Below are 12,443 nucleotides of genomic sequence, written 5' to 3'. Positions count from 1 at the left end.
AATTTACTCGCTGCACGAGAAACGCACACAAACACACGATTCTACGACACACCACGCAAGAACATGTGCCGACGTAAACACTTTCGTATTTATGATTCGCAAGGTGGACGTCCGACGGACTTTGTAAAAAAAAATACAAAGCATACCCGTCCCGTCCTTTTTGACGAAAAAACACGCTCGAGTAAACGTCTCGGCACACGTTCGAGGCGTGCGTCGTTATATCGTGACGTAAGTGACGATCACGTACATTAATGAGTACCTATTCGACGCGTCGCAACACATCCAACACGCTCCGACGTTTTCGTCCGAAAACGAAAACCGAGCAGTCTTTGAAATTGACACGACCCTCAGCCAGGAGTGGTCCGGGAACATTATATCCGAGGACCGCAATGTGCGTTCGAAATGTCGATGTTCATGTGTCCTGCAGTTCACAAGTTGACGCGCAATTAGCTGCGTTCTTCATCGACCCACGAGCCAAGTGATCCACCGTTCAGGGTAATCTTTTTAAAATTTAAACGCTCGTTCCACAAGAACCCCGATCATGCCGATCGTCCAGCTGTCTATACACGTCTTGCAAAAATTTTTGCGTACGTGCGTACATCCGAAACGAAAATGATCTTCGTGGTTCCGAAACGTGCCACGTCTAAAATTTCGGTGTTGTGGTATGGATATTTATGATTCTCGCTCTTAATTGTCTTTCGTCCGTACTTTCTCGTCTGAAAGGGAACGCGATCGTCGGTCTCAGTTTTACGCGTACGAAAAAATTAAAAAAAATATTAACCCAAACACAAATTTGTATCCGCGCACCGAAAAAGAAGCACTTTTCTTTTTCACGCGGTCTCCGCTTTTACACGCAAAGTACGAGCATGTATGTGTGAAGATGGGACATGTTCGATACGATTTTAATTAGGAATTTGCCAATTTCCTTTTTCTCAGCAATAATTTTAATAAATAATGCTGCTTTCTCTCATAAACTACATTTTCGGTAGTTTTCCTTTATTGTGTCTTTCATTTAGTGTGCGTGTGTGTGTGTCAAGCACTTTAAAAAGTGTGACGAAGAGACGGTTTTTGATCGATCGGAATGAACACATCATTACATCATCGTACTCGTTATGAAAAAGCGAATTAGTATCCGCCGTAAGCGAAAAGAGATTTTCGCGGGCGGTCTTTGTGTTCGTGTTTCAATTTTCTTTCTATATTTTTTCGTCGCCAAACCGAAGACAGATCGTGAATTTTGACGAAAAAATTTATAGACGTGCCAGACTGAGCGTCTAACATAAAATCCTCAAGTTTACCGTTCTATATCGTGACTTAATGACGATTGACGGTGTATATAATTTTGAAATGGTGCAGTCGTACGCTCCGTAAAGAGAATTTTACCGTTTCTAACGAAATCACTTTACCACATCTACCAAAAACATTAAAAAAGCAAGGTGTGATGTGTGTGCGATCGCTCGTTTAACGGCGCTTTCAAAAAACTCTTTGAAGCGTCTAACGACGAACATCATTCACGCGAATCGTAGAATCGGGAGCGTTTCTCGCCGGTCCCGTAGCCGGGCGTAAATCATTTAAAACCCACGGTGTCGTAACCTAATTCGACACCTGCGATTTTCTTCTTTCTCGACTACTCTGCTACATCCTCTCCGTGTGTCCGAAAAAAGAGGACTTCTAACGTCTTTCGACTTTCGCGGTGGAGTTCACAACTTTCCGCGATCCGGTCGAAAAACCGAAAGCGTCCCTCCTTCTTTCCATCATTGGAAAAGATCGAGAGATAGTACAAAAAAAATCAAAAAATCTAGGTACCCGAAGAAACAGCCGTATGCCCGAGCGAATTCGGTTTTTCTCGTTCAAAAAAGGTGAAAAACTCGATCGCAAGGACCGGCGCTGCGGGCCAGCGTAACGCTATTGTTTTTCCGAATATGTACGATTCGTAGTTCAAAACGTCGTACACACGGTGTTTCAAAAAGAAACAAGCAACGGCACGACAAAAGATCGTGCCGTCGACTCCATGTCATCGACGACGGTGTTGTAAAAACATAAAGTGTACATCGACACGATCAAATGAAAATGCATAATAATAAATTATACATATGTCAAAATTCGTGTGTACGAGGACACGTTAATGATCCTTCCGCAGGTTCACCTACGGAAACCTTGTTACGACTTTTACTTCCTCTAAATGATCAAGTTTGGTCATCTTCCCAGCGACATCGACGACGTCGAAACGCCATCGCGTACCGGTCCGAAGACCTCACTAAATCATTCAATCGGTAGTAGCGACGGGCGGTGTGTACAAAGGGCAGGGACGTAATCAACGCGAGCTTATGACTCACGCTTACTGGGAATTCCTCGTTCATGGGGAACAATTGCAAGCCCCAATCCCTAGCACGAAGGAGGTTCAGCGGGTTACCCGGACCGCTCGGTCAGGGAGGACACGCTGATTCCTTCAGTGTAGCGCGCGTGCGGCCCAGAACATCTAAGGGCATCACAGACCTGTTATTGCTCAATCTCGTGCGGCTAGAAGCCGCCTGTCCCTCTAAGAAGAATTGTTTGTACGCCGACAGTAAAAACCGCGCACGACCACCGGGCGAACCCAGGATCGACGGGCCTTTGGGATGTCGAAATACGCCTATTTAGCAGGCTAGAGTCTCGTTCGTTATCGGAATTAACCAGACAAATCGCTCCACCAACTAAGAACGGCCATGCACCACCACCCACCGAATCAAGAAAGAGCTCTCAATCTGTCAATCCTTCCGGTGTCCGGGCCTGGTGAGGTTTCCCGTGTTGAGTCAAATTAAGCCGCAGGCTCCACTCCTGGTGGTGCCCTTCCGTCAATTCCTTTAAGTTTCAGCTTTGCAACCATACTTCCCCCGGAACCCAAAAGCTTTGGTTTCCCGGAAGCTGCCCGCCGAGTCATCGGAAGAACGTCGGCGGATCGCTAGCTGGCATCGTTTATGGTTAGAACTAGGGCGGTATCTGATCGCCTTCGAACCTCTAACTTTCGTTCTTGATCAATGAAAGCGTTTTTGGCAAATGCTTTCGCTTCTGTCCGTCTTGCGACGATCCAAGAATTTCACCTCTAACGTCGCAATACGAATGCCCCCATCCGTTCCTATTAATCATTACCTCGGGGTTCCGAAAACCAACAAAATAGAACCGAGGTCCTATTCCATTATTCCATGCACACAGTATTCAGGCGAAGTTTTAGCCTGCTTTAAGCACTCTAATTTGTTCAAAGTAAACGTGCCGGCCCACCTCGACACTCAATGAAGAGCACCGCGGCGGGATTGAGTTGGGCCGCCCTCTCGAGCTAAGCCCACCGGCAGGACGTCCCGCGGCACGCCAGTTGACACCGCGAACGATGAACCGGCGGCGCGGGACACAGATTCGACTACGAGCTTTTTAACCGCAACAACTTTAATATACGCTATTGGAGCTGGAATTACCGCGGCTGCTGGCACCAGACTTGCCCTCCAATTGATCCTCGTTAAAGGGTTTAGAGTGTACTCATTCCGATTACGGGGCCTCGGATGAGTCCCGTATCGTTATTTTTCGTCACTACCTCCCCGTGCCGGGAGTGGGTAATTTGCGCGCCTGCTGCCTTCCTTGGATGTGGTAGCCGTTTCTCAGGCTCCCTCTCCGGAATCGAACCCTGATTCCCCGTTACCCGTTACAACCATGGTAGGCGCAGAACCTACCATCGACAGTTGATAAGGCAGACATTTGAAAGATGCGTCGCCGGTGCGAGACCGTGCGATCAGCGTAAAGTTATTCAGAGTCACCAAGTTGTACGATGACGGAGACCGCCACCGATTGGTTTTGATCTAATAAAAGCGCTCCTTCCGTTTCCGGTTGGAGCTCTGTTTGCATGTATTAGCTCTAGAATTACCACAGTTATCCAAGTAAATGTGGGTACGATCTAAGGAACCATAACTGATTTAATGAGCCTTTCGCGGTTTCACCTTAATTTGGCTTGTACTGAGACATGCATGGCTTAATCTTTGAGACAAGCATATGACTACTGGCAGGATCAACCAGGGAACTGCGTTCTTGTTTTAAAATAAGAGAGTTTTAGTCTTTCTTTCCTTCTAGTCATATAAGCTACAATAATCGTAGAATTTCGGAAAGACACCTGCTGCTCTTATAAAAAACTGAACACTTTCCTATTATTGTTTTGAAGAAAGTGTGCGTGTCTGCGAAACGAAAACCTCGTAAGAAGAGACGTAACGCCACGCGATCTTTCTGGATGGAAAATTTTTCGACATTTTTCTCACATCATCCTTGATTGAATCTCCTGCAACAATTTTATTCTTATTCATCCGTTCTAAGTTGTCGTCGTCGTCGAAATAAATAATTTGTACACACTTCGGGGTACACGTTTGTCAAAATTCATGAAATGCAACGTAACATTTTTACTTTAATAAATTTTTACAGTGCATTCAGATCGACTAAACGAACAACGACGGATGAATTGATTTATGGATTTTTATTTGTTGCGACTCATCGGAGGAGAGAGTGAAGAAAAAATAATCCAATATCATGGTTACGGAATAATTTTCTATGACTTTTTCATCCTTGTTTGAATCTTGCAACAATTAATTTTATTCATCCGTTCTAAGTTGTCGTCGTCGTCGAAATAAATAATTTGTACACATTTCGGTACACGTTTGTCAAAATTCATGAAATGCAACGTAACATTTTACTTTAATAAATTTTTACAGTGCATTCAGATCGACTAAACGAACAACGACGGATGGATTACTTATTTTTGTTGCGACTCATCGGACGAAAAGTAGAAACATAATCCTCCATTGTAATATAGTTTTTACGGAAAATTTTTCTTTTATTTTATATCCTTGATTGAATGCTGCATTTTATCCGTCTTTTTTTCGTCAAAAACAGAGATCAATGCGATTCATCGGACGAAGAAATAATTTCCCAGTTCAAAATTTAGAGATTTTTGGGCACATCGACTTGAAATTTTATCGTAAAGAAAAAATATCGTCGTCGACAAGCAAAAGTTCAAACATTCTCCATACTCTTCGCTAGATTGAAAGCGACGGTTTATTGTGAGATTTCTCTTTAGAAATATTCACACGTTACGAGTTTATGAAATTTTATTTATTTCAAAATTCTCGCTCGGACTTTAGTGAGTTGACGCATTTGTTAATTTTTGGTCGTTCTGACACGAACACATAAAATCTTTGATTGCATTTGGACCGCTAACATAGAAACGCTCGCCGCATCCGCAATCTCGCTGTGCATGGTCAATGGCAAGATTTGTCATCCCTCAAACGATGGTGGGTCCACAGGGTACACATTCCGGCCATCGTCCCAACTACGGGTAAGTCGCGGTGTACGAGAGGTAACAAGATAATCGGACGCACATAAAATCACATTTCGATCGTACGCTTTTGTCCGCTGCTACATACCACCACTACTATCCCTATATATGCCAGCGCGGCAGCGTTCAGCTCTGAATCACTCGATGCGCGAAACGGTCGAAATCCCATAGCGCGCCGGCCGCTCGCTATGGGCGAGGGGTCGGGTAAATCGGTCTGATCGCTCGGTGCAAAAGTCCGTTTGGGTACTTAGAGACGGAATTTTAAAATTCTGATTTCGCAGATCAATTTCAAGGGTCATTAGGACTCGAATGCCGTTAACGGTGTTTTGAAAAAAATATTTTTTACGTTTTTACGGCATTTCGACCGAACACCTCAGTTCCGACTTCGGACTTAGAATAATTTTCATCAAAATTTCGAACGCCTCAGTTTCCAGAGGGTTTTAGATCCCGTTTAGTTAGGGGTTTGAAATTATCACAGCCACCCTTGTTTGGTGTTAGTTCGACCGTAACTTTTGTTCGTTTGCATTTAATTTCGATTTTTCTCGGACTTTTGGTCAATGTAAATTTATCAACCGCTACACTTCCGACTTCGGACTTAGACGAATGAGCGCCGAACGCTACAGTTTCGACTTCGGACTTAGAAAAATTTCGCTCGACCGCCACAGTTTCGAATTGGACTTAGAAAAATTTCGGTCGAACGCCTCAGTTTCGAATCGGACTTAGAAAAATTTTGGTCGACCGCTACAGTTTCGACTTCGGACTTAGAAAAATTTCGTTCGAACGCTACAGTTTCGACTTCGGACTTAGAAAAATTTCGCTCGACCGCCACAGTTCCAACATGAGACTTAGAAAAATTTTCATCAAAAATTCGATCACCTCAGTTTCGACTACGGACTTAGAAAAATTTCGGTCAACCGCCACAGTTCCTACTTCGGTCTTAGAAAAATTTTGATGAAAATTTTGAACGCCTCAGTTTCCAGAGGGTTTTAGATCCCGTTTAATTAGAAGCTTGAAATTATAAAATCTACCTTCTATCGATGTTAGTTCGACCCAAACATTTGTTCGTTTGCATTTAATTTCGATTTTTCTCGTACTTTTGGTCAATGTAAATTTGTCAACCGCTACACTTCCGACTTCGGACTTAGACGAATGAGCGCCGAACGCTACAGTTTCGACTTCGGACTTAGAAAAATTTCGTTCGAACGCTACAGTTTCGACTTCGGACTTGGAAAAATTTCGCTCGACCGCCACAGTTCCAACATGAGACTTAGAAAAATTTTTATCAAAAATTCGAACACCTCAGTTTCGACTACGGACTTAGAAAAATTTCGCTCGACCGCCACAGTTCCTATTTCGGACTTAGAAAAATTTTCATCAAAATTTCGAACGCCTCAGTTTCCAGAGGGTTTTAGATCCCGTTTAATTAGGAGCTTGAAATTATAAAATCTACCTTCTATCGATGCTAGTTCGACCCAAACATTTGTTCGTTTGGATTTAATTTCGATTTTTCTCGGACTTTTGGTCAATGTAAATTTGTCAACCGCTACACTTCCGAGTTCGGACTTAGACGAATGAGCGCCGAACGCTACAGTTTCGACTTCGGACTTAGAAAAATTTTGTTCGAACGCTACAGTTTCGAATCGGACTTAGAAAAATTTTGGTCGACCGCTACAGTTTCGACTTCGGACTTAGAAAAATTTTGTTCGAACGCTACAGTTTCGACTTCGGACTTGGAAAAATTTCGATCGAACGCCACAGTTCCGACTTTTTTTCGAAACTGTAGCGTTCAGTCAAATTGCCGTAAAAACGTAAAAAACTTTTTTTACAAAACATGGTCGACAGCATTCGAGTCCTAATAATCCTTGAAATTGATCTGCGAAATCAGAATTTTAAAATTCCGTCTCTAAGTACCCAAACGGACTTTTGCACCGAGCGATCAGACCGTTTTACTCTACCCCTCGCCCATAGCGAGCGGCCGGCGCACTATGGGATTTCGATCGTTTCACGCATCGAGCGATTCAGAGCTGATCGCTGCCGCGGCGGCATATATAGGGAGTACTGATGGTAAGTGGCAGCGATGACGGACAAGTACGCACGATGAATGGATTGACATGAAATCAAATGTGCGCGTCCGTACGATCTGTTACCTCTCGTACATCGCGACCCCGTTTAATGATATTATGCTAAATTAAAAATAAAAATACATCGATGAAATAAAAAGTGGTAAATCTCTAGAAAGACAATATACCGCTGTGAATAAAAATTTCTCGATGAATAGCGAAATGTGAATTAGTCCGCCTGTAACGTGCATTTTGCGAACGAATTAGCTAATTCACCGCTAGTTAAAAAACGTGACCACCCAGTGCTCTTATCCAAAGTCGTCTGCAAATGAGATGAAATTAATAATCTTGACTCTAATGCAGACGACAAATTGAATTGAATAATTTACTTGAATAATGTGACGGATCTATAAAATAAAACACAAAGCCCGAAACACCAAGCAGTAAAAATCTCGATTATTGTTCCGCCCGTTGAAAAACAAAAGATCCGTCACATGGTAAGCAGAACTGGTGAAAATTGTGAAAGACTTGTTTCTCCTCCGATAACAAGCTTGAATTAAATATGATCAAGTGAATGATATTGGAAACCAAAGAACGAAACTGAGGAGAAGCAAATGTTCAGTAATATATTATGAATAATTATAATATTAATATAAATAATAATATTATATTAAAAATGGGAATTGTATGTGGTTGATGGAAAAAGTTTTTTTTTCTGTTGACCGCTACAGTTCCCAATTTGGACTTAAAAAAAAAAAAAAAAAAAAAAAAAAAAAAAAAAAAAAAAATGTGTATACGGAAGGTAAAAAGCAAAAAATAAAATATTTTATTATTTTTTTTACGGGTCCCTACCGCTACAGTTCCCACTGAATGTGTCCTTTTCGCGCTAAGTCCATGCAGTCGCTACAGTTCCGAAACTGGACTTGTAAAAATTTCGACATTTAGAACGCATCAGTTTCCGAACGAGGTTTCAAAACTGTAGCGTTCGGTGTAAACGCATCAGTTCCGAATGAGTTTTCGCAACTGTGGCGTTTCATTTTTGTGCTTTCATGGTTGCATAAACAATCGCCAGTGTGAACGCTTCAGTTCCGAATGAGTTTTCGAAACTGTAGCGTTTCATATTTCTGCTTTCATGGTTGCATAAGCAATCGCCAGTGTGAACGCTTCAGTTCCGAATAGATTTTCGAAACTGTAGCGTTCAATGTGAACGCTTCAGTTCCGACTTTGGACTTAGAATAATTTTCATCAAAATTCGAACGCCACAGTTTCGAAAGGGTTTTAGATCCCGTTTAGTTAGGGACTTAAAATTATGACATCCACTTTCGATTAATGTTAGTTCGGTCCGAACTTTTGTTCATTTCCATTTAATTTCAATTTTTCTCGGACTTTTGGTCTTTGTTAATTTTGTCCTTTCGAAACTGTAACGTTCAAAGTGAACGCCTCAGTTCCGAATAGATTCTCGAAACTGTAGCGTTCAATGTGAACGCTTCAGTTCCGAATAGATTCTCGAAACTGTAGCGTTCAATGTGAACGCTTCAGTTCCGAATAGATTCTCGAAACTGTAGCGTTCAATATGAACGCTTCAGTTCCGAATAGATTCTCGAAACTGTAGCGTTCAATGTGAACGCTTCAGTTCCGACTTTGGACTTGGAAATAATTTTCATCAAAATTCGAACGCCCACAGTTTCGAAAGGGTTTTAGATCCCGTTTAGTTAGGGACTTAAAATTATGACATCACTTTCGATTAATGTTAGTTCGGTCCGAACTTTTGTTCGTTTTCATTTAATTTCGATTTTTCTCGGACATTTAGACTATGCGAATTTTAGATTTTTCAAGCTGTAGCGTTTGGCGAGAACGCCGCAGTTACGGACAGGTTTTGTGTCAGACTTTCAATAATCTGAAAAAACTCCGAAAAAAGAAAATAATTAGTGTTTTCATGGTTGCATAACAATTTAAAATTCATGCACAAAAATAATCCCATCTATATTTCCGTTATTCAAGAATGCAAAGGAAAGACGAAAGTTCGGCAACAATTAGTTTCCGCGGTTGCATAACCATTCAAACGTTATGCTTAAACACAATCCATTTACGATATATAATAAAAATAAAGCTTTATTATCAACTTTGAAGTCCATTCTATTGCTGATCTTTAGACCTATAGATTAGGTCAAGATGTCAAATGTCAAAAAACAACTACAGGTTCCTGTATTTGTAGCAATGCTGGCGCCATCTGTAGAACAGTTACCTAAACTTGAAAGTCAAAAAAATTACAGCTTTCTGTAACTATTAATGTTGGTATCGCCACCTGTTAGTCGAAAACATAATTTAGTGGCGCAATCTATATGACAGGTCTGGAACTTCAGAAATGTCAAAATTACAAGATTCTGGGTTAATTTACGTATTTTTCTTGAATTTTAAGCATAATTTGACCTGACCTGACCCCTAAAATGGCGCCATCTATGTGTCAGGTCTGGAACTTCAGAAATGTCAAAAATTACTGTTTTTTCCTTTATTTTACATATTGTTTTTGAATTTGGCGCCTATTTTAACTCAAAAATGGCGCCATCTATATGACAGGTCTGGAACTTCAGAAATGTCAAAAATTACAAGATTCTGGGTTAATTTACGTATTTTTCTTGAATTTTAAAGCATAATTTGACCTGACCTGACCCTAAAATGGCGTCATCTATGTGTCAGGTCTGGAACTTCAGAAATGTCAAAAATTACTGTTTTTTCCTTTATTTTACATATTGTTTTTGAATTTTGGCGCCTATTTTAACTCAAAAATGGCGCCATCTATATGACAGGTCTGGAACTTCAGAAATGTCAAAAATTACAAGATTCTGGGTTAATTTACGTATTTTTCTTGATTTTAAGCATAATTTGACCTGACCTGACCCTAAAATGGCGTCATCTATGTGTCAGGTCTGGAACTTCAGAAATGTCAAAAATTACAAGATTCTGGGTTAATTTACGTATTTTTCTTGAATTTTAAGCATAATTTGACCTAACTGACCCTAAAATGGCGCCATCTATGTGTCAGGTCTGGAACTTCATAAATGTCAAAAATTACAAGATTCTGGGTTAATTTACGTATTTTTCTTGAATTTTAAGCATAATTTGACCTGACCTGACCCTAAAATGGCGTCATCTATGTGTCAGGTTTGGAACTTCAGAAATGTCAAAAATTACTGTTTTTTCCTTTATTTTACATATTGTTTTTGAATTTTGGCACCTATTTTAACTCAAAAATGGCGCCATCTATATGACAGGTCTGGAACTTCAGAAATGTCAAAAATTACAAGATTCTGGGTTAATTTACGTATTTTTCTTGAATTTTAAGCATAATTTGACCTGACCTGACCCTAAAATGGCGTCATCTATGTGTCAGGTTTGGAACTTCAGAAATGTCAAAAATTACTGTTTTTTCCTTTATTTACATATTGTTTTTGAATTTTGGCGCCTATTTTAACTCAAAAATGGCGCCATCTATATGACAGGTCTGGAACTTCAGAAATGTCAAAAATTACAAGATTCTGGGTTAATTTACGTATTTTTCTTGAATTTTAAGCATAATTTGACCTGACCTGACCCTAAAATGGCCGTCATCTATGTGTCAGGTCTGGAACTTCAGAAATGTCAAAAAATTACTGGTTTTTACTTTATTTACATATTTTTTTGAAATTTGGCGCCCATTTTGACCCTAAAGTGGCGCATCTATGTGTCAGGTCTGGAACTTCAGAAATGTCAAAAATTACTGTTTTTTTCCTTTATTTTACATATTGTTTTTGAATTTTGGCGCCTATTTTGACTCAAAAATGGCGCCATCTATATGACAGGTCTGGAACTTCAGAAATGTCAAAAATTACAAGATTCTGGGTTAATTTACGTATTTTTCTTGAATTTTAAGCATAATTTGACCTGACCTGACCCTAAAATGGCGCCATCTATATGACAGGTCTGGAACTTCAGAAATGTCAAAAATTACAAGATTCTGGGTTAATTTACGTATTTTTCTTGAATTTTAAGCATAATTTGACCTGACCTGACCCTAAAATGGCGTCATCTATATGACAGGTCTGGAACTTCATAAATGTCAAAAATTACAAGATTCTGGGTTAATTTACGTATTTTTCTTGAATTTTAAGCATAATTTGACCTAACTGACCCTAAAATGGCGCCATCTATGTGTCAGGTCTGGAACTTCAGAAATGTCAAAAATTACAAGATTGTGGGTTAATTTACGTATATTTCTTGAATTTTAAGCATAATTTGACCTAACTGACCCTAAAATGGCGCCATCTATGTGTCAGGTCTGGAACTTCAGAAATGTCAAAAATTACAAGATTCTGGGTTAATTTACGTATTTTTCTTGAATTTTAAGCATAATTTGACCTGACCTGACCCTAAAATGGCGTCATCTATTTGACAGGTCTGGAACTTCATAAATGTCAAAAATTACAAGATTCTGGGTTAATTTACGTATTTTTCTTGAATTTTTAAGCATATTTGACCTGACCTGACCCTAAAATGGCGCCATCTATGTGTCAGGTCTGGAACTTCAGAATGTCAAAAATTACTGTTTTTTCCTTTATTTTACATATTGTTTTTGAATTTTGGCGCCTATTTTTAACTCAAAAATGGCGCCATCTATATGACAGGTCTGGAACTTCAGAAATGTCAATAAAAAATTACAAGATTCTGGGTTAATTTACGTATTTTTCTTGAATTTTAAGCATAATTTGACCTGACCTGACCCTAAAATGGCGTCATCTATGTGTCAGGTCTGGAACTTCAGAAATGTCAAAAATTACTGTTTTTTCCTTTATTTTACATATTGTTTTTGAATTTTGGCGCCTATTTTAACTCAAAAATGGCGCCATCTATATGACAGGTCTGGAACTTCAGAAATGTCAAAAATTACAAGATTCTGGGTTAATTTACGTATTTTTCTTGAATTTTAAGCATAATTTGACCTGACCTGACCCTAAAATGGCGTCATCTATGTGTCAGGTCTGGAACTTCAGAAATGTCAAAAA

General features: G+C 39.9%; 2 non-coding genes across 2 annotated transcripts; both read right to left on the bottom strand.

Moving 5' to 3' along the window:
• Positions 1-341: 341 nt before the first annotated feature.
• On the bottom strand, positions 342-498 carry LOC148165545 (5.8S ribosomal RNA). Its single transcript, XR_015771380.1, has one exon. It is a non-coding gene; the product is annotated as a 5.8S ribosomal RNA (ribosomal RNA).
• A 1,622-nt stretch (positions 499-2,120) lies between these two features.
• On the bottom strand, positions 2,121-4,041 carry LOC148165544 (small subunit ribosomal RNA). The gene has a single exon (XR_015771381.1). It is a non-coding gene; the product is annotated as a small subunit ribosomal RNA (ribosomal RNA).
• Between the last annotated feature and the right edge of the window lie 8,402 nt (positions 4,042-12,443).

The sequence above is a fragment of the Gnatocerus cornutus genome, unplaced genomic scaffold, assembly GCF_029298725.1.
Source record: "Gnatocerus cornutus isolate USDA-ARS CGAHR unplaced genomic scaffold, icGnaCorn1.1 ctg00000286.1, whole genome shotgun sequence".
NCBI lineage: Eukaryota > Metazoa > Arthropoda > Insecta > Coleoptera > Tenebrionidae > Gnatocerus > Gnatocerus cornutus.
Note: the sequence above shows the minus strand (reverse complement) of the source record. Positions and strands in the feature narration are given on the sequence as shown.